This window comes from Sebastes umbrosus, chromosome 24, assembly GCF_015220745.1.
Source record: "Sebastes umbrosus isolate fSebUmb1 chromosome 24, fSebUmb1.pri, whole genome shotgun sequence".
Lineage (NCBI taxonomy): Eukaryota > Metazoa > Chordata > Actinopteri > Perciformes > Sebastidae > Sebastes > Sebastes umbrosus.
The window spans coordinates 7,408,200-7,430,120 of record NC_051292.1 but is presented as its reverse complement, the minus strand read 5'-3'; the positions used below and the strand labels follow the sequence as shown (position 1 = coordinate 7,430,120).

The window sequence follows — 21,921 nt, the reverse complement described above, 5'->3', positions numbered from 1 at the left end:
CGCAGATGCAGAAGACCTAAAACGCTGACCGATCAGAGCAGACTGGGCTTTTTTGGGAGGACGTCTCAAAGAGACAGGCGCTAAAACGGAGCGTTTCAGACAGAGGCTGAATACAGGTATATTCAAACAGTCAGTATGAGAAAAATAGTGTGTTTTTTGAACATTAAAGCATGTAAACATGTTCTAGTAGAAACTCAAAATACAAGTATGAACCTGAAAATGAGCACGATATGTCCCCTTTAAGATGGGATCCACACACATCCAGAAGTGGTCTCTTTCACTGCTGGTGTTCTTCTTAAGGAGAAAAAGTGCCTTTTCACAGATGTCAGGATGATGGTACTCTGTACACAAAGTCCTAGCAAGTGTTAATTCAGCTCCTGTGGATAAATGATCTATTCACACTAACTTCTCCTTGCATGGCAGCCTCTGCCATCACTGTATGAATGTGTGAATGGGTGAATGTTGGCATGCCTTTGAGTGGTCGGTAGACTAGAAAATCTCTGTATAAATGCAGTCCATTTATTATCAGGTCAGCACTTTATCTATCTTCGGTCTGGGTGAAAAGCAATATAAGCTCGCCGGAGTTTGTTAGCCGCTCACAACTTGAGTTTTTTCACACGTTTGAAGCCATCGATTCCTCAGAACTCGTAATGGCCTTACTGGAAGAGAAGCGGTAACTTTGGAATGGAAGTGAACAAATCCCTTTCATGCAGAGTGCAAGCTGTCGTCGGCGCTCTGGGGGTTCCTACGGCAACCATTGTTTGTCAAGGTATGAGTCACAGTCGGCGAGCTTTTTTGTTCAGAAGATACATTCAGACATTAATTATGATGGGTGGTTGAGACAGTTTATGGTGAAAGTGTTATTTTTGCCCCGTTGAACAAATAAAACATCTGTGAGGTGATGTCACCTACATGACTGGATAACACAATCCTGATTTTAACTTTGTACCTCTGCACATACATCTGTGTTGGAATTTTTCTTTGTCCATTTGAATTCAGAGCTATTGTACAACGGCCTATTAGTGCCTTTGTAGGTAAAAAAAATTATAATTACGGAGCCAGGGCAGAGGTAATATTTCAAGAAAAAAAAATTGAATTTATGAGATTAGGGTAATACATTTACAAGAAAAAAACCTTGGATAGTTTCTGGGATTAAAGTAGCAAATAAACGAGAAAAAACTCAAGAGTTTGCGAGAATAAAACTCAGAAAAATAGTTGTAATAAAAAATAGTGGCTGATTTTTTGTATTTTATGACATTTATAAACCAAACGACTAATCATAAAGACAATTGGCAGATTAAAAGATAATTAAAATGATAGTTAGTTGCAGCCTTACGTGCATGTAGTGCAATTCTCAAATATGTTATCATTCTTTCTGTTTCAATGCAGCTCTGTGATGACACATTTTTGGCAGTTGTAGTAATATTTTCTAATATTTTCAAGTCTAAAATGACTACTGACACTGCTACAGCTTTTATGTTTTCATCTGCTGATTTTCAACAGCAGGACTTGAAGCTCCACAGTGTGAAACTCGTCTTTTTTTCTCTGGCATTTCTGTGAATGAAACTTGCAACCTGCAAATGGAGAGGAACAGGCAGTCTTATTATAGCAAATTGGGGCATTTATCTAACTAGGAATCTCTGTCTATATGTGGGTATGTGTGTCCTCCACATATCTTAGGAACCTTTCATCTGATCTACTTCACACTTAGTGGGTGTGTTGCTGGGGACCCAAGGGCGTGTAGTGTCGAACTTGGTGCAATTTGGACACACGGCATGTTCAATATTAATAAACAAGTGATAGCACTCTGTGCAGCAGCGCAGGTGTGCCATTGTAATCAAATTGTGTACGTTTACTAACTTATAACACTAATAACGTTACCGCCGGCAGAATACCTTCGATAATTTCTGTACTTTATAACCATAGTAGTTATGTCAAAGCAAGGAAAATACTACTACTAGTGTATTTCACTAGTGTTTCTGACCGTGACTAGCCACAACTTGGGTGTATTTTTTCTCGTGAATCAGAGTGTATTTCACCACTGTGTCTTATTGTGACTAGCTGCGACTTGGGTTTATTTTTTCCTGTGAACCCATTCATTTCACTTATGTTTCTGACCGTGACTAGCCGCAACTTGGGTGTATTTTTTCCCGTGAACCAGAGTGTATTTTACTAGTGTTTCTGACCGTGACTAGCCATAACTTGGGTGTATTTTTTCCCGTGAACCAGTGTGTATTTCACTAGTGTTTCTGGCCGTGACTAGCCGCAACTTGGGTGTATTTTTTCCCGTGAATTAGAACTGGTGTTTCTGAACGTAAGTAGCTACAACCTGGGTCTGTGACGCAACTATGCCACGGCAGGTGTATTGCTTGGAAGCGCTGTGTCGTGAAAGCTGCGAGCAGCAGCACCACAGGCCAAGAAATCAGTCAGTTCTGAACAGGCATGTTTTGCACTGCACTCGTTATACTAATGAAATCAATGAACGTGCACCTCCTCATAAAAAGTTGGCATTTATCAAGTTGAAATTAGCAATTCATGATAAGGTTGTAGATTAATTCGACTTGGACTACAGACTCTATTCAGGCATTTTCTGTATCTTTCCAGACTGTTACATAAGGCATCTTTCTTGGAAGGCATCTCGTCCTCATATGTGTGATTTCTCTGTGACCCTATTGTCAGCGATGCATAGGGTGCAAGTTACGCCGGCGCTCAGGAACGTCTCATTCAGAACACATCGTCCTTGCCGGCAACATTAACCTCCGCCAGTTTGCCCCGCGGCAGCGAGGGATCCAATCAACTGGCACACTTTGTCAACCCCCAATGTCTCCTCCTTTTGAGACTGTGTCACAAAGAAATTAACGCCCTGCATATTCATCACTATTACTAGCAAGGAGACGACGAATTTAATTGAATATGTAATAGCACGAGGGATTGAAGTGGGGCTCGGCTCATTGCATTGTTGAAGCATGGGCCAGTCACTGTATCTCTTCATGGGAAGATAACAAATGGCGGTCTGGAGAGATGACGCACGCAAATCCCACAATGGGAGTCCAACTGTTCTAGTAAAGTGAAATATTGCTTTGAGATCTGTGGAGTGATGATAAACAAGGAGCCTCTAGTACATAGTGTAAATAACAAGATTAAATCAAAGGCTGAGCTATGATTGAAACACCTCCCTCTGGGCATGAATTGATTGGCCATTTCAGCGCTGACAGTCTCATAAATAAACCGAAAAGGAGAGAAATGATGTGTTAACCTTTTAGTTATGCACATTTAATGTGTGAACCTGATCAATGCCGCAGGACCAAGCGCGGTACCTGGTTGTTCTTAGCGCTCGTGCACCACGCTGTCGGCGCTTCAGTGGAGCGATTGTAACAATTAGCCGTTAACAGTGAGGAATGGGCCCTCGATTCTCACTAATGGTGGCGCTTTTATTGAAAGAAAAAGCCAACTCCGATTAGCTGGAGGGCCGAGGAGGAGGGAGGTGGCGGCTGCTCGGCCGTGGCTAGACTTTGGGTGGCGGCGGGGTCCCTCTGGGACTCGAGCCGGCCTTCATGAAACGCTGGGCGTGAGGATGAAAGAGGCGGGGGACGTGGCCGGGTGGGATGAGGGAGCAGAGCGGACAGACGGAGCCTTCAGAACTCTGACAGCTCCCCAGCAGAGAGGACAGGGAGGATGATGGGAGAAAGAGTGGAGGAGGAGCAGAGGCGCCTCAGCGAGATCAAAGGTGCACTCATCAAGGGCTTGTCTCTCCTTTCCTTTGACAGGGCCAAAGAGGTGGGGAAGAGGGGGGCTTCAATGAAAAGTCAATGACGATGAGGACTGCAGGCTGAGGCTGAATAAGAAAACCAATCCTTTTACCTGTAGCTCTATCGCTCTATATTCTCTCAACACTCTTTGGGCTCAGCTTGCCGAAGCTACAAGTCTCCATTTCATTTATTTTCTTTGCACTCTCCCTGAAAGCGTTATGCATTTGTAATGTAACAGGCGTATGTACAGCACGCATGCACTTAGCTCTCGGCTGAATTATTTCTGCATGTGTGTTCCATAGAATAATTCAATAGAGATTCAGTATGTGTTGCAAGATGGAAACTAGGTCCTACATCTACAGCATTTGGGCAATATGTCAGAAAGTGTTATTACGCTAATATGTCACAATATAAAACAAATCACTATTTGTGTTGAGCTTTTAGATTCCCTTAACCTTAAGATAACCCTTGAGAAGTAGTTGTTTCCAAACCTGAAAAATGACCAAGAATGGTTCTGCACACAGAAAAATCTGTTTAAATGAATCCATTATACCATATTGTCTATAATTTCTGGAGTTTGAGACTGTATTGGATGGTGATGCTTCAGGGGACATATATTTTTGTGGTATTTCTCGTCGTTGGCACATGTTTTTGGCAGTGTTGACCATACACATCACATCTGTTTGGTGCCTAGTCCCCTTTGGGACGGGGCTTTAAGTAGCCAAGGTAACGCCATAAGACTAATGTCTGTTAAAGGCGCAATAGGTCTTTAGGTTGGTACCAATGGATTCCTTAGGTTAGCACCAATGGATTCCTTAGGTTAGCACCAATGGATTCCTTAGGTTGGCACCAATGGATTCCTTAGGTTGGCACCAGTGGATTCCTTAGGTTGGTACCAATGGATTCCTTAGGTTGGCACCAATGGATTCCTTAGGTTGGCACCAATGGATTCCATAGGTTGGCACCAATGGCTTCCTTAGGTTGGCACCAATAGATTCCTTAGGTTGGCACCAATTGATTCCTTAGGTTGGCCCCAATGGATTCCTTAGGTTGGCACCAATTGATTCTTTAGGTTGGCACCAATGGATTCCTTAGGTTGGCACCAATGGATTCCTTAGGTTGGCACCAATGGACCTCCGAAAGATCGAATAGTGGCCGGGCCTGATGGTGGGTCGTTGGACTTTTAAGAGGATAATTAAAAATTGATAGTGTTTTGGAGAATTGGTACAATATCAGACAACATAATATCACAATACTCGTGTGTATCGATATTTTTTTACACCCCTAATTGTGAGCAAACCACTTCTAGAAATTCACTAATTGGTCTAATTGGTCCAATTGGAGTTTTCTGAAACTTGATGGAGCATCTCACCACTTTATTACCATGCAGTATTTTCATAATTCACACTGATCATTGCAGGTTTGAGGGAGGGAACATAATTTGTTTGCTTATTCATGTGTCGCATGCAATATGTCAGACTCCGCTGATCTCGCTCTGACAAAACCTGAGGAGAAGATGCGTCGCACAGCTGCACCCAACGCTGCACTGATTGGCCCCAGGTACAATTAAAACTCAAATCAAGGTGGAATATATCAGTGAAAGGCGACGTATGTAGCACAATAACGACGACACAGTTCCATGCTGAAGAATGCCTGGAGAGCGTCTCACTCATTAAACATGATCATTATGAACTGAGAGGTTACGGAGGCGATCTAGGGAGATGTGACCTATTTCTCCCTCGTGAGTGCAGCTGCTCTCTCAGCACTGAGGGCAGGAGGAGGACATACTGTAGTTTCATACACATTTTCTTGATTTACTATGCATCAACAGCTAAGAGGAACGGATTACTTTACCGTCGACTGGATATGAGATGTAAACGTGAGCGTTTTCTGAATAGCGTGGATGGATGTCTCTTGTGTAAATCTCTGTTCCATGACTGTATTCAGTCAGGAATATAAGGAAAAGAAGAGAAAATGTTCCTTTCAAGCTGACATTTCCACTTCTCTGCCAGGCCTGCAGTACAGGACTGATATTAACATCTTAACATGACTCTCTAATTGACAATACCTGGACTAGACTGAAAAAGAATATACACCGTCAGTCAAAAGTTTCTAAAACCCTGTATTTAAACCTTTTAATTAAATTTCAAATAATGTAATTCCCTTGAGATTCAACAGCAGTACGGTCTTTTCTACCACTGTCTGTATAACAGGTGGGCCTTTCTTGTCATGAGCTGACATTTGCCTTCAATGAAGACTGATGAGAGTCTTATGTCTACCATACACAAGGACACTTTGAAGCCTGACACCCTCTCACATCTAAAGACTGACCCGTTTGGGACAGTGGTTTGCTAGCTAGCAATAGCATATAGCATACTCACTGCAGCTTTTTTCCTTCTCCACTCTATCGTGGTATAAATGGAAGGACACATCAAAGACCCCGGTTTGCTGCTTCCTGTTTGGTGCTGGAGAGAGCGCACCTATTGGATGTTGACAATGTTCGCGTCATTGAACTTACGATAATAATAAACTTGTTTGATTTTATCGGAACGTCAAGACGAGACAAAGACTGACTTAAGACAACCTGGACGGAGTTTTATGACCACCTTACACTAAACGATTGAGATCACGGGAGCGGCGCACTCCGCAACTCTAGCAAAACTCTCATTATTTTATTCCGACATTGGAAATGTGTCGGGGAAATCGCTTGAAGAGTCGTTTGGTGTGAGGTCGCCATTAGAGAGACCTAAATCTTTGTGTTTAAGGACTTAATTGACAGGATCTCATCTCTAATGGGACTCTTAATTAGGGCTTTAATAATGCTGCGTGCATTGCAAAGGTCAACTAATTAAGGTTCTGTTAAAAACATAACACAAGTGGACTGTGTGTTGTCTGCTCCAGGTGCATAATTAGAGTTATCAAGATAGAGGACACTTCCTATTAGACCTCGGCCATTTCCATTAAAATAAAAAGTCACTCATTTCTTAATGCACCATTCATAATACGATGCTCTTAAAGTACCTGGTGCAGACTCTTAACATGATGAGGGCTATTCACATCAGGAGTTTCATTTGTTGCCCGTTGATTGCCTGAATAGAGACCAGACTCTCATCAGGTCCACTCAAAATATTGCACCGATATGAAAGCAGTTCAAGAGGACCTATTATGCTCATTTTCAGCTTCATATTTGTATTTAAGGTTTTTACTAGAACATGTTTACACGCTTTTATGTTCAAAAAACACATTATTTTTCTCCTCCTGTCTGTCTGAATATACCTGTACTCCCCCTCTGTCTGAAACGCTCCGTTTTAATGCCTGTCTCTTTAACACCCCTACCTGTAAAAGCCCAGTCTGCTCTGATTGGCTTGCTAGAAACATATGATACACCTTTACAAAGGTAGTTGTCAAGCTGTGAGCGGTATAATCTAATGAGCCTGCATGACTGGGTTGTCTTATTTCACAGTTTGTGGGTTGGTAGGCACTCCAGATACCCAGATGTATGTGCACAAGTACTGAAAAAGTGAGTTTTTCATCATGATATGATGCCATGTTATGATTTGAGCATATTTTATATGCTAAATGCAGTACCTGTGAGGGTTTCTGGACAATATTTGTCATTGTTTTGTCTTGTTAATTGATTTCCAATAATAAATATATACATACATTTGCATAAAGCAAATGCATTTGTCCATTTTACATATTAATATTTGTTGAAAATGCTGTTTTTTGAAAGGCTAAACACCATCAAATATCCATTGAAGCAGAATATTTTGTTAGATTAAAAAAAATGTATGAATTTTTTGAAGTGACTACATCTATCTTTTTTCAGTATATTTTGACTTTTGGATTTTACAGCGTTTTGCATAAAGCAGCATATTTGCCCACTACCATGTTGATAAGAGTATTACATACTTGACAAACCTCCCTTTAAGGTACATTTTGAACAGATACTAAATGTGGGATTACTTTGCGATTAATCAAGATTAAATATTTGAATCCACTTTAGGTAATACACTGACTATGGATAAGTATGTCATACAACACCCAACTATCCCTTTAAGCTAGGCAAAGTGAAATGCAAGCCGTTATCGCAAGGTTGTGTCAGTTGTGCTAAAAGATCTTTCTTAGTGGCACAAACCAAAGTGGCCAGTCATATAATACACATATCCTTCTGACTGCAATAATTATTATAGAAGTGTGCTTGATCTAAAATCCTTTACAGGGATGTTGTCAAGGAAGAAAGCAGGTATTTGTGTAAAGCTGGCAGTAGTTATAGCAACAGAGTATTGCTTTGGTGTGACAAAGGCCCCATGTGATCTGGATATGTGGCAGAATTTCAACTGGAACAGAATCCAGCAAGCAGGGGAGTGAAATGACCTTGAATCTGGTATCCCACGGCACGCTGAATACACAGCAGTGAGGGTTGATCTGGAGCTCAGGGTGAATCATTCAATCACCTGCGAATTTGAAATAAGCCAAAAAAACGTCATTTCCATATCCTCCGTTTGTCGTTGCAGGCTCTGTCTACTACGCTAACAGCAGCTGACAGGAAGTCTTAAGGACGCCTTCAAGCTGAAAGTTAATTATCTCATTCGCCCGCGGCGGGTATCTCAGGATCTGACGGTATCTGTTTCAAGCTTTCAGACCACACAAAGACGCGCTTTGAATTGTGACATCCCCCCCCTCCGGTTAGCAGCACTGATCAGCAATCAGGATTGTTGGAGCATCTATAGGACGTTAAAGACGAATGAATGCCAGACAGAGACGATCAGTCATTAGATCATAGAGAGAAACAGGAATCGATGAAAACTCCAATGAAATCATTACTGTGTCATGTCTCCCAAGCAGTAATTACTCATTTTCTTACTTCATTTTCTTTTGAAGGGCAGCGGTTTATAGCTCTGAATCATGTCCGCTTTGATCGCCACGTCTCCGTTAAGTCGGGCTGAAATTTGATTGACGGCTCGTTCTGAAAGATCAGAGGAACCCTGCAGTTCCGGCGGATTTGTGGATTCAGCTAAAGACTTTATATCTCAAGGAAATGCTACTGTAATGAGTTTGACCTCGGCAACCTGGAACTATGATACCCCAGTGTAATTTATGTTTGAAGTTAATACTAAAAATGTATTACATATTTTTCCATCCTTTTAAAGCAAGTGGTAGAGAGACCAGTTCTTACAGAATGAATCAGAGTTTCTTAGCTACACCACAGAGTGTAGAAACGTTCTAAGATGAAAACAAGGCACTTCAGGATTGGCTTCACTTTTCAGAGCAGCAGTTGCCCACTGGTTAGCATGCTGATGTTAGCATTTAGCTCGAAGCACCTCACTTCAGCGTATTCAACTCAACTGTATTTATTTATATTGCATCTTCCATAGAAACAAACAATCCAATGTGCTTCAGGGAAAAAAACAATGGTTAATTAAAAGCCAGATTAAAAAGACAGGTCTTTAATTTAAAACAAAAGTTGAAAAGGATATATATTTAGATGAATATATAATGAAGTAAATAAGTAAATAGAAATAAATTAAATAAGAATATGGTCACAAACATAAAACAAAGCACACATACACAAACTTTTACTACTTGTTTTATTAACAAGCAAAATTTTCATTATGATATCCACATAAAAACAAATCTGGGACCAAAAGATGACTTGAAATGGAACTTAAGCAAAATCAACCCCCCAATCATCATTTTAATGACACACGCAAACAATAACAATTACACACCAGAAATTATAACCCCCAAAAAACATTGCAAAGCACATCCTTATTGGACTCTTATGGTAATTTCCGCAGTGAGCTCTCCCAGACACAACAACACCAGGAGTATATTCAGGGCGTAAAACAAGCTCATCACTCACCTCGGTCTTAGAAATGATTTCCACAGCGCATAAACGGAGTCTAGTTCTGCCACCAGAGGGGAGAGAGATACAAACGCTAATGATTGTTGGCAGCAGAAACTAAAGGTGCATTTGCTTCCCCTTTATTATTCCTCGTTGTTGAATAATTAAGACCTATTGTTATTTCTCGGCCACCCGCCGTAATGATGGCAATAATTCATATTATGCTGATTAGAACGGTGACAGGAGGGGCGTAATGCATTCCGCACGGCGCCACTTTTTCCAGCGTCAGAAAAATTATGCTAATGGAGAACAGAGGCATGTGAGAGAAAAAAAAAATATGTGAATTAGCTTCTATAGTAAAGCAGCCAGGGCCACCAAAGCATGTTTGTGATGTGCTAATAAGTATTTCTCTGCATCTGTATAGTAAGCCAATTTGCAAAGTGATTGCTCATCAGTGGCCTCCGCAGTGTTTGTGTGTGGCCTCATCAGTGCGTACGCTATTATACGTGCCATTTCGATGTAAACGGAGGGCTGCGATCACTCCGGAGCTGAGCTGACAGCTCGCTGTGGCTAAGCTCCGATCGGGTAACAGACTCCATGCCACGGCCTGAGACATGCCACTCAAGTGCGAGGGCGGGAAGTTCTTCCCAATTACCCAGAGAGCACTGCTCTCTGCCTGTTAGCGGGAGCGGTGACAGGGCTCCATCCTGACCTTGAAGTGGTGATTCCTCTCACTCTCTTGAGCTTGATGGCAGGGAGATAGTAACACCATGATGGGCTATACTTGTATTTTCTCTTTCCATCCGTATTTTTTAGGCTTACTAGCGGCGTGGCTGTAGGGATGACTTTTTCTTTTAAAACAGAAATGCCAAACATTCTCTGGTTCCAGCTTTTCTAATGTCAGGATTTGCTGTGTTTCATATCATTGTGAACTGAATATTTTGGGGGTTTTGGTTTGTTGGTTGGACAAAAACAAGACATATGAAGTAGGGGTGGGGGAAAAAAGCAACACAGCATTGTATCGGGATATATTTGCGTGGCAATATTGTATCGATACACGGACGTCAAGTATTGATCTTTTATTACATAAACTATTAACCTCTCAACAATCTGAGTGAAGATACTGGTATCATATGAGAACCTAAGGAATTGATTGGTATCAAGCATGTCATATTAGCTTGTCGGGAAGAACACAATATAACGCTCCAAAGTTACGCTAAATTTTGGTGAGGAATAACTGGTATGGCCATTTTCAAAGGGGTGCCTTGACCTCTGACCTCAAGAAATGAATGAATTGTATCTCTAAAACAGATGTTGACAAACTGCATAAAATATAAAAATAGGCGAAATATCGCAATATATCTTATCGCAATACTCAGCACGTCGCAAAATGTTCAAAAAGATCATATCGAGACTTAAGTATCATGATAATATCGTATCGGGGGGCCTCTGGTGATTCAATTTTCAAGCAAAAATGCCAAATATTTACTTCTCAAATATGACAATTTGCCACCTGTCTATAGATTTGTTGTTATTGTTAGGGTTAGGGTTAAGTTGCTGCTAGACCACCCTGTTAATACAGGTGCGGGCTTCCCTTTGTGTGCGGCAAGCAGGAGAGCCAACCAGTTTTGACTGCAGTATTGTTTTTGAAAGGCTAAACTCCAACAAATATGGATTTAATCAGAATATACCATTACATAAAAACTTTTTTCAATACATTTAACTTTTAGGCTTTACAACGCTCTGGAGTAATTGGAGTTTTTGGATCACAACTCGGAAATATGCTGTCACTGGAATCTAATTTTACATATATAATAATACTAATAATATTAGTGTAGCCTAACAATTGGGTACAGGCCTAGTTGCAGCCCAACTGTAGACTCTTAGTCTGTGTCCAAGATCACTCCCTATTCACTATCACAGAACGGAGAAAAGTAGTTTACATGTTCTGCTAACAATCCCACAATGCAATGACGATTCAAATCTCAGTTTACTTCTCAATATAGAGTAAACTACTGAGTGACTATATAATGAATGAGTGAATAAGGGAGTGTTCTTACTAGACAGGAAAACAGCTTTCTCACTACTACTACCAAAGCTCTCAGACATATAGTGACACATAACAGTCACGTCATCATCCGATAATTGAATTTTCTTTTGGAATATATTAATTAGACGTGTGTTATCTGAGTTCAGTGCCATCCCCAAGTTAAATGAAAACCTGGGAATGTTTTGAAATTGGTTGCGCGTGTCGGCGCGGCAGCATCTGCCACCAAGGCTTATTAATCAAGTGAAAAACTCAATTTGATATGAGAGTTTTCCGTTTGACCTTTTCTGGGCGTGAGTGAGCCTTGAATGATAAGTTCTGCTCATAAAAGAACACACATCGATAGATCCCTCCAACCTTCTCCGCCTGGTTGTTGCCATAGTTAGATAGCGGCGGTGGCTGCAGCATACTGATGAGCCGTCGGCTGATTGCATTTCAAACTTCCCTCATGGTCGGCGTCAAGATATGTTTGAGTTCAGTCGAGCCTTTATGCAGTTTGCATGAAGGAAAGCATATGTGTGTCTGCCGCTTGATGCTGATTCATTGTTTAATTTTCTGACGGAATGGGTTCAACTGAATTCATTTATTCATGTTAAAAAGATGCTTTTTACAGATTCACAATGAGCTTCAGTAAAACATGTTTATTTGAAAAGCCTTAAAGTGGAAATGAAACCAAGTTAAGCTTGTTTACGCAATGGATTTCCACTCTAATGAACAATTATATAACAAATGTGAAAAATGTCAGCGTTTAAAAGAAAAAGAAGATATGTTTCATCTTTTGTGGCAAGAACGCCGCCATGTTGCAGTACTCTGGCCTGTGATGTCACGAGGTTGGTTGGCTTGGCGAGTTACACAGAGTTACACTATTGTTCCTGGATGTAAATTCGAGTTTTACAATGTTAAAACCGAAGACAAAACTGTCCATTTCATAAACTGATGCTGAAACGGAGATCAGTAAAGTTACTGCAGCGCTGGCTAGTGGCACAGTCCAGCTGACTGTCTCCCTTTTTCCCGTCCTCTCCGCGCTATTAACGCCGAAAGCACTACTTTATTCTGAAGCCAACGTTATGGCGTTTTGGTGCCTTGTTTACTGCGTTCACCAGAAGAGTCCATAAGAACGTCCCCCTCTTTTGGTTTTCACGACTTCGTAAGTGGAAAGTTTCTGAAAGCTCAGAGTTCGCGAATTGTGATGAATTTGTTGATGTTGTCAGAAATGGCGGAGGCCTTGGAAGTTTTCGGTGCATAATAAGTTAATATGTTGTAATTTTAGTCATATATTGTTTTTCTTTGTAATTTTATAATATGTCTGAGGAACATGTTGATATTCCCAACGGCCTCATCTTTTTCCTCTGTCATTATACCGTTGCATTTCCTGCATTATGTTACCCACTTGCTAAATTGTTACCCTCTGTAGCTTCTAGACGCCGACAGTAATATTGCCATTGCTTAGCAGCGGTGTTCTCACGACTTAACCACTTTAAAGCCAAGCATATCGTGTACACGACTTCCTATGTTGTAAACACAAGCTCACGAGTTTCATTCAAGGCACTATTTGTTTATGTAACTTTCCGGTAGCTTCTGCTAGCTAGTGGAAATCCATTTAGTATACCAGCTTAACTTGGTTGAACGTTTCATTTCCGCTTTAAAGCCACACATACTTCCTGCATCCTCACAGCATCGTCTAATCTCTTTTCCTTTTCCAATATCCTCTCTTTCTAGAAGTCTCATATGCTGACCCGGCTCTGTCTTTTTTTTTTCTCCCTTTTTTTCTTACAGAGATGCTATGAAGAGCCTATATTGCCTTGGACGAGAGCCAGCTGTGTCAGGTATGCTACACTGACCTCCGCTTCCTGTCCGTTTGTCAGAGCGCTGCTCAGTCAGGGATGTAGCCCATATCTGGTTTTAAAAGGCCTCTCATAATAGGTAGTCCTGTATTTCACAGTGCTGGAGGGAGAAAAAAAAAGCCAGAGGAGCTGGAGAACTGAAACAAAAGCCTTGAATAAAAGTTATTGTTGCCTCTGAGGTTCACTGCTTCAATCTCGCTGCTTAATGAAGCGGCGGCTTTGTCACCCTTGCATGCATTTAAGTCTCCTGGGTTCCCTTAGTCATCAAAGGGAATTACTAAATTGAAGAGAAAATGCAGTCTGCGCCGTCTCCCCACGCTGCTATCCAGCAACACAACAAATGGGCTTTTCTAGTCCGTGTCTGGTGTTATCACAGACTATTAAAAAACAAATCTGATTGTTGTGACGCCGTCAGTGTAATCTATCAAATGTCAAAACGGAGGTCTTGATCAAGGATTGTTTTTTGCATTTGCTTTCGATTGTGATAACTCGGCTGAATGTTAATGATGTTTATGCCATGGATGAACAAAACCTTTTCTAACCCTATTTTACTCAATGTTAATGTAATTGTATTGTATCGCGGTGGGCCTGTGTGTCAATATTTCTAAAACCTGAGCAGACTTGTGATCACTAGGAGCGTGTTTTTCGAGGCAAGATGGAGAATTTGAATTGTAAAGTGGAGGGAAAATGAAGTGTACTGCTACTCCTTATGACCGTGGCTGCTATGTTGATTGATGGTGCATTATGCAGCTGTTAGTGTTGCTTGGGTCGACCATACTTTCATGTTTTCCACGTCTTGTTTCAGAGGCATTCACAACCTCTAATGTGAACATGATCAGTGTTATAGAGTACAGTGATTTACAATTTTGTGTCTTTGGTGGTGCAATTTGGCCAGATGGTGGCGCTGTAACGGCAAACTTTATGTTTTGGACTGTGACTTTTGGATTGTGTCCAAATGTGTTTTGTTTTCTACTTCTCCAACAAATTTTGAGCAATTGCCACCAAATTTGGTACAGAACATCTCTAGACCAATCTGGAAAAAGTTGCTTTTTCAGATTGTTATTGTTCCATACAGTTTTTCTAAAGCTGGCCCTCAAAGTTAGCTCAAATTCTGTAGGCAGGGCTTATATTACAAAAAATAATATATCTCTTGAACGCTTTGTGATATTGGAATCGCATTTGGTGGACCTGTGACGATATGATATGTGATTGACCATGACAAATTTGGTGCCATTTGGCCAATAGGTGGCGCTGTAGCAGCATCATTTAACTATAAAGCTAGGAATCTCTTTCTGAATCTTTATATGTGTGTTTGTCCTTCGTATATCTCGAGAACAGTTCATCCAATTTACATCACACTTGGTGGGTGTATTACTGGGGACCCAAGGAAGTGCAGAGTCACAGTTGGTAAATTTGATAAGATAAGATTCTTTTAGATACGGAAATGACATGGTGCTACAGCTGAAAAAGATTGATGCAACAGAGGCTGAAATATTCTGACTTTTAGTCCCTATCATAGGCCAAGCTCCAAAAATGTTGGATCCTACATTTCCCATAATGCAACTCAATAGTATCTTTGATCCCCTGCCTGGTAAACGCCCACGCCTTTCAAACCCCTTGCCCCCAGTTTGTGATGCAGGCTTTATGATAAAAATGTTTTGTCTCCCAGCCAAAGCTGAGATGACATCACAGTGATGTCATCAGGGTTGTTTTCTCCGACTTGTCAAAGCTCCTCCAGGGCCACAGAAGAAATTATACAACTGTTTTCACAGGCTGAGTAGGCGTATCATGTCGAGTAAAGTGATCTCCATGTTTGAACATGGTGGGACATGGTTTCGGTGACCCACGCAACACTGGCCACAAATGCCACGCTGTCTTCCTCCAGAGGTGGGAGGACATTTTTTCAGTTCGGGGCTGCTCCTGGGCATTGAAACAAAATCTGGATAATGTATCTTTTAAATAAGACATTAAGAGCTGCCTGCTCTTTCTTCCCTCTGTGTCTTCCCTTTCTCAGCGCCCTGCCAGCGTCGGCGCCGGCCCGCAGAGACACAAACAGTTAGCATACATATGTCAGATGCTCCATGCGAGCTAAAGTTCAGATCCCCCTCATTCGAGCGCATCCTTAGCGCCACAGGCAGGGACTCCGTGAAAAGGTCATCTCTCACACTGATGAAATGAAGGAAATTGCCGGCTCTCGCTTCCCCTCACCATGCTGTTTTTAGCCTTTGAGGAGCATTAGTGACTGCTGCTTGCTCCCACTCACCTAATCACACCTCAGCATGCCAAATTAATGCATGAATCATACTACAAATCTGCATATAATTAGCATTTTCTAGCCTTGAAGAGCATTGTAATATGATGTCATTTTGAATTGTTTTTCCAGCTGTATTATGATATTCAAAGCAGTAATCACACTGAAATACCAGTTTCTAAACCCATTAATGGGAGATGATATTCCGTAGCAGTAACAATCGATGTCAATCGATTAATATATGAAATATCGCATGTTTTTCCATAGTTAATCACGATTAATCGCTAATTAATCGCTTTTTTTGTCGCTTTTTCGCCGCGTTATATTCACGTTCTATGTGAAAGTACTCAGGACAAGAAGAACAGTTCGAAAAAGTATATATATTATAGTATATGCGTTATTATCGCGTTAACTTTGACAGCCCTGAATTGAACTAAAATTTATGGAAGGTACCAGTGGATCATACTAATGTTTTTGCTGTGGCATCTAATCACATACTACAAAGAGGTGGCGGAGGTTTCTGCTACACACAAGTCACACTGTGTAACATGAATGTGAAGTCTGAACGCATGGGGTGAGACCTGCATAACCTCGCGGTGAAATATTTAGTGAAAAGGAGTGAATGTATTGATGGGCCTCAGGGAAGAGCAGCCGGTATCTATGAGGCAATTCAGCCTTCTTTGAACTGCTCCCCCTAATCCCCACATCAGGACTCTGGGAGTTACTGCGAATCGTCTGAGTACAAATAGTTAAAAGCGGCACTTTATCACGTCTTTTCATTCATAAAACTCCCTCTTTTTAAATATTCAATCAACCCTTGAGATAATTTTTCCCGACAAGTCGGAGGGTTTGATTTCTTTTTTCTCTCATTCGCTTAGTGAAATAGAAAGACACTTTAATGAATTATAGTTAATATACCGCAGCAGCGCTCTGACACAGATCCAGATATAAGAGTGTAATGTGCTAACATAATCTAACTTCCTTTATGAAGCATCTTCCCACTGGGTAAAACAATATGAGTGTCTTTGTCTTGCTGCTTGGCTTGTAAATCGGTGTCTTAACAAGGGTCCTATGTGTAAAGTGTTGATTTTAGGTCCTTTACACACCGGGGCCGTGACAAATAAATGGCACGAAAATGCAAAATACCTGCAAATAATATATATGTAGGGCTTTTATTGTGAAGGTAAGAACTAGGGCTGGGCAAAATGACGATATATATATTATCAAAATGATATAAAAATGTATTTTTTATGTATTTTAGGGCTGTTAAACTGAATGTGATAATAACAGGTTAACGCAAATTTGTTTTAATGGCACTAATTTCTTTAACACATTTACGCAACTTGCACTTTTAAGTTGTAGCGGGCTCAGTTTTAAAGCTACATTGAAGGCACTGGAATCATATGAAACTAAAAAACCAAAGGAATCCATTGGTACCAACCATGTCATAGTAGCTTGTCGAAAAGGAGGCTAAATAACGCTCCAAACTTACTTTTAAAATTTGGTGCGCTTTAACTTGTGCATTGTGAAATCAAACCAGACTAAGTTGAAAACGAACCAAAAGTATGAATTTCCCTCTGATTCGGACTAGCCAAACGGACTACGGCTCATGAAAGCACCCTTAGAATAATCTTACCATCAGAATTTGCTCTTGTTTATATCTGCACCAAACTCAAGATATTACTTCTGATTTCATCATAATGTTGAATATCAAACTAGCATGAATTTCAATAATAGATGGATTCATTGCTCACCCAGTCTACAACCAGAGCGACGTGCTAATTGAACCGTACACGCCGGAGATCCAGCTGCTATTTGCATAGCTTCATCATCATTTATCAAAGACACCGCAGCGGGCACTTTATCACGTCTCAAGACCAATTTCTCAATCTCCCTATGAATACATTACGCCGACGACTCATACATCTTCCCCGGGTGCCCTTGCGGCGAGTGGGCGCCCCCCGAATAAACAGTTTGTTCAGCGCCAACGGCGGCCAACCACGGTGAGGTATCGGCCCGGGCCAATGGCAGTGAGTTATTTGATCATATAGTGAGATATCAGGGCACACAATGCTTAATACAGTCGGGAAGACGCCTCGGAGATTAACGTCGGCGCGCTGGTTGTAAGTCATTAGTCGATCAATCACGGTTGAATCATTGCGGGTCATTAGGAACATAAACCTTGAATGTTTGCCTCAGGGGGGAATCCATTTTGGTGCAGTAGGAGGTAAAGGACTTGATGAGTTGGGAAGGATCCCTCAGACTCTATTTGATTGTCAATGAAAATCGCAATTTATCCCCAAAGATGGACGAGTTTATCGTATTTTCCCGGTGAAATATTCCGATCAATGGCAGCTTCTGTGGTTACATTAAACGAGCTGTGCTTGAACCGCTGGCAGATTTACAGACAGGAAGACAGCAACACACTCACACAGATGGACTGCACAATTTGGAAAGCAATGATAAAACTATTAAGCCTTTATTGCACGGTTGACTCACTCGCTGACTGGCATTGTTTGGCATTATTCCATTTCAAAAGGCTCTATTTGCGATTATGGCATGGGAACAACAATGAGGCCTCTTAAAGTGTCTTCGGATCAATGAAGTGAGTCTTTTATAAGCTTTCCAAAACATCACAGCGGGAAAGGGCAATCTCACAAGATTATACTTGTCAGATTAAATGAAACCATGGTGGGGTTTCAATTGCCGAGCAGCGAGAGGCACCCGATTCGAACAATAACATCTCTGAAAAACAGAAGCCAGAGGACTGTGGATGCACCTCGCAGGTTTTTCCCTTGGCTGAGTTGGTTTATAACGTGCGCCTGGGTTCAAATAATTGCTCCGTACAATGGAAAGGGGGGTTAATTCCAGCCTCCCCACAGGACCGCTCTCTGCTGACGTACAAGGTTTCAAATCATATCTGGGGTCGAGGGTGGTTTAAGATTGCGCCGGGGTCAGGTCGTAAATGCAAATTAAGGTTTCATTTGAGTTGTTGACGGGTGGAGGTTGCTGTGTCAGGACAGCACTGATAGCTAAACACCCAGGTTGACCTCACTGTACGCTCGCTGCATTAATACATTTCCATCAATAAGTCATTAAGGAAAACACCCATGTACACATTATAGTCTGATTATATGCAGTTATGCCCTTAGTTGATGTAAGCATTATCAGGTAAAGTCTAATTGAAATGGAAATTCCCTCACCTTTAATGCCTCCGCGCCGACAACAGCCAGAGGATTATGTTTTTGGGTTGGACAGATGGACGGACATTCTTGTGAACGTGATATCTCAAGAACGCCTGGAGGGAATTTCTTCAAATTTTGCACAAAAGTCTCACTTGGACAAACTGATTAGAATTTGGTGTTCAAAGGTCACTGTGACCTCACAGAACAAGAACTCAAGGATTCATGCTAATTTTGACAATTTCACATAAATTTAAAACATTTTGTACCGACGTGGATGTAAACTGCAACGAACATGGTTATTGTTAGCACTAACAGCTGCCACAAGCGAGCAGCTTGTGGAAGACTCTGGTGACGCGAGTCTCTGCTTTTCGGCCTTGTCCATTAAATTACAATCATCTCAAGTAAATTAAACCAATCAAAAGCAGTCTGCACAAATATCAATGAATGTGTACTTAACCTAGCTGTATGGAGGCCATATCTACCTGAATTCATAGGTTGTATTGCTGCAATGTTTAACCTTGTACCACAAAGCCTGCACTGTGAAGTGGACTTGGACAGGCCTTCAGACTCCCCATGGTCAAAAATCTGTGAAAGAAGCAGCAAACAGCATTCACACTGGCTTTTGAATCTTGCACAATGCGGCGCTGCACAGAGCAGTGCAGTGTTTGGTACTGTTTTGTTATTTAGTGCGTAACCACTTGAGCAGAGAGCTCTGCCAGTCAGAGCATCTCTTGACAAATGAAGGTTTCATTTAAAGTGAAGGTCGCGAGCTGCTTCTGTTTTGAAACCGCTGGAGTGAATCCCCCCTGTCTGCGTTGTATTTCACTTTGCTGCTAATTTAAAGTTTTTGGCTGACACATCCTTGCGAGGAGTCCATAAGCAGTCAGTCACGGGCATGAGCTGCCTGCCGGTTTAACCACTTCTGCTTTGTTGGAACATCACAGTTGTGCTCGAACTTGAGCACCAACCAACAGGATAAAATAGAGGTTTTGTTTGCTTGTCTTCCTCAACCCCTGAGCCTATAGAGGCATCAGTCAACTGAAGTGCTTTTTGAATAGTCGAACAGCGTGTGAAACCCCCTCCCCACACACTTATCCAACTAGAAGAAGTCTGGCATTTGATTCACTAAAGCCTTCCTATTTTCTCTTGCCTGCTGTAGGTAACGTTAGTTATAAAATGTATCTGATTCTGGGCTTCTTGTGTCCACTGGATTTCCATCATACCTTCATACTCGGTATGACCATGAAACAGGTATTCAATAACATTCTATGTGGTATTAACAGGTACTCTTTGTGGCAGTTTGGAACAACTTTAAACACATTTTCCTTTAGAATATGGAGGACAGAACATGCCAAAATCAAAAAATAAATCAATAAATTAAAAAAATGACTCGATAAATAAATAAAATTTCATTAAATGAAGCTAAAATAATATTAAAAATAAATGTAGCCAATCAGCAGATGTTGTTTTTGGATTATGTTTTACTTAATGTACTTGAGATGCATTTTTCAAGCCGTTAGATGCAAATACTGTACATTTGAAGGCCGGTGATTGGTGTACTTTTGGACTTGACAGAGCTCTGGAGTTATATGAAATGTTTGGATCACACAAGTCGGAAACAATCCTACACACAATAGCGTCTTAATGCACGAGCTAGGAGTGAAAGTGTTGTTTTTGAAAGGCTAAATGCCAACAAATATGGATTGAAGCAGAATATTTTGTTAGATAAAAACGCTGTGAATTTTGGAAATTATGACATATATATTTTTTCAATACATTTTGACTTTTGGACTTTATAACGCTGTGGAGTAATTGGAAATGTTTGGATCACATGAGTCAGAAACATTTTTACGCGTAATGACGCATTAATTCAAAGGCTGGCAGTGAAACTGTAGTTTTTGAATGGCTAAACGCCAACAAATATGGATTGAAACAGAATATTTTGTTAGATTAAAACGTTGTGAGTTTTAGAAATGAAAACATCTATCTTTTTTCAATACATATTGACTTTTGGACTCAACAGCGCTCTGGAGTTTTTAGAAATGTTTGGATAACACAAGTCAGAAATGTGTTTGATACTAATAATATTAGTGTAGCCTAATATTTATCTGCAACTGTGCAGACATACAATGTTTTAACACAAAGAATGATCACGTAGCTTCGTCTTGACTTACTGTTGACGTATTGCCTTATATTTATGAGTTTCATATTGTGTTTACTGATTATGAGGGCACTTTATTTACTATTTGTGGCTGTCCATTGACGAGGGGTGCTGAATTAATGTTGCCATGATATATTGTGAAGGGAGGGAAGGGCCTCCAAAACGTCTGTAGCCCAAGATCCTAAAGTAAGGTGCTTCTGCCTATATTGTAGCCTATTTTTTGAGCTGGCTGTTGTTTTTCAGGCCTGTTGGCTGGTCTTTGAAATGCGTGCTGTAATCCGAGTTTTGCATATTATGGAATACAATCCTGCTGGCGTCATTGTTTTTAATAATCTGATCTCCCAAAAGAATAACCCCGTTTTGATTTTAAAGCCCCTTTGGTCTTCCTTTGAGTGCTGATGGAGTTTGATCGATGACATCTGAGGTTGACCGTCGATGGCGACGTATCAAGGTGAAAGTGATTGAAAACGTTGCAAAGAGAGAGACACCTTCAGCGAACAGCCGACGCATTTTTTCATTCTCTTTGCATCGTAATCCTTCCTTTGCCCAGTTCTGCTTTGACCATTTACCCCCCGCTTCTCCCCTACACTTTCCATTTCCTGGAGGTGTTTCCACATACGCAGCCCACTATCTCTTTGAACAGGGCTGTTTGATGTTAGAATGAACCGTGGCGTGGGGACCGCGAGGCTTTCTCCTTACCCAAATCCTTTACTCTTTTGTGTTTTCAATGAGCAATCGCGTACTCTTAACCATGCGTGACTTTGATAAAGCTAAACTCTGTAGATGAATAGACCCTCCCTCCGCACACTGACAGCACACTTCATAAGGGGGCTTTT

The 21,921-nt window shown here is 41.1% G+C and overlaps 1 protein-coding gene across 4 annotated transcripts in view; it reads left to right on the top strand.

Annotated features, from left to right (window-relative positions):
• The window catches only part of LOC119483889 (beta-1,3-galactosyltransferase 1-like), a 112,288-nt gene that overhangs the window by 42,555 nt on the left and 47,812 nt on the right, over positions 1-21,921 (top strand). For 2 of the 4 annotated variants that reach the window (XM_037762368.1, XM_037762366.1), the window contains exons 3-4: positions 8,267-8,372; positions 13,421-13,470. The gene's annotated coding sequence lies outside the window, so the exon portion shown is untranslated. The remainder of the gene's footprint in view (positions 1-8,266; positions 8,373-13,420; positions 13,471-21,921) is intronic. The other 2 variants (XM_037762367.1, XM_037762365.1) reach the window with 1 other exon arrangement.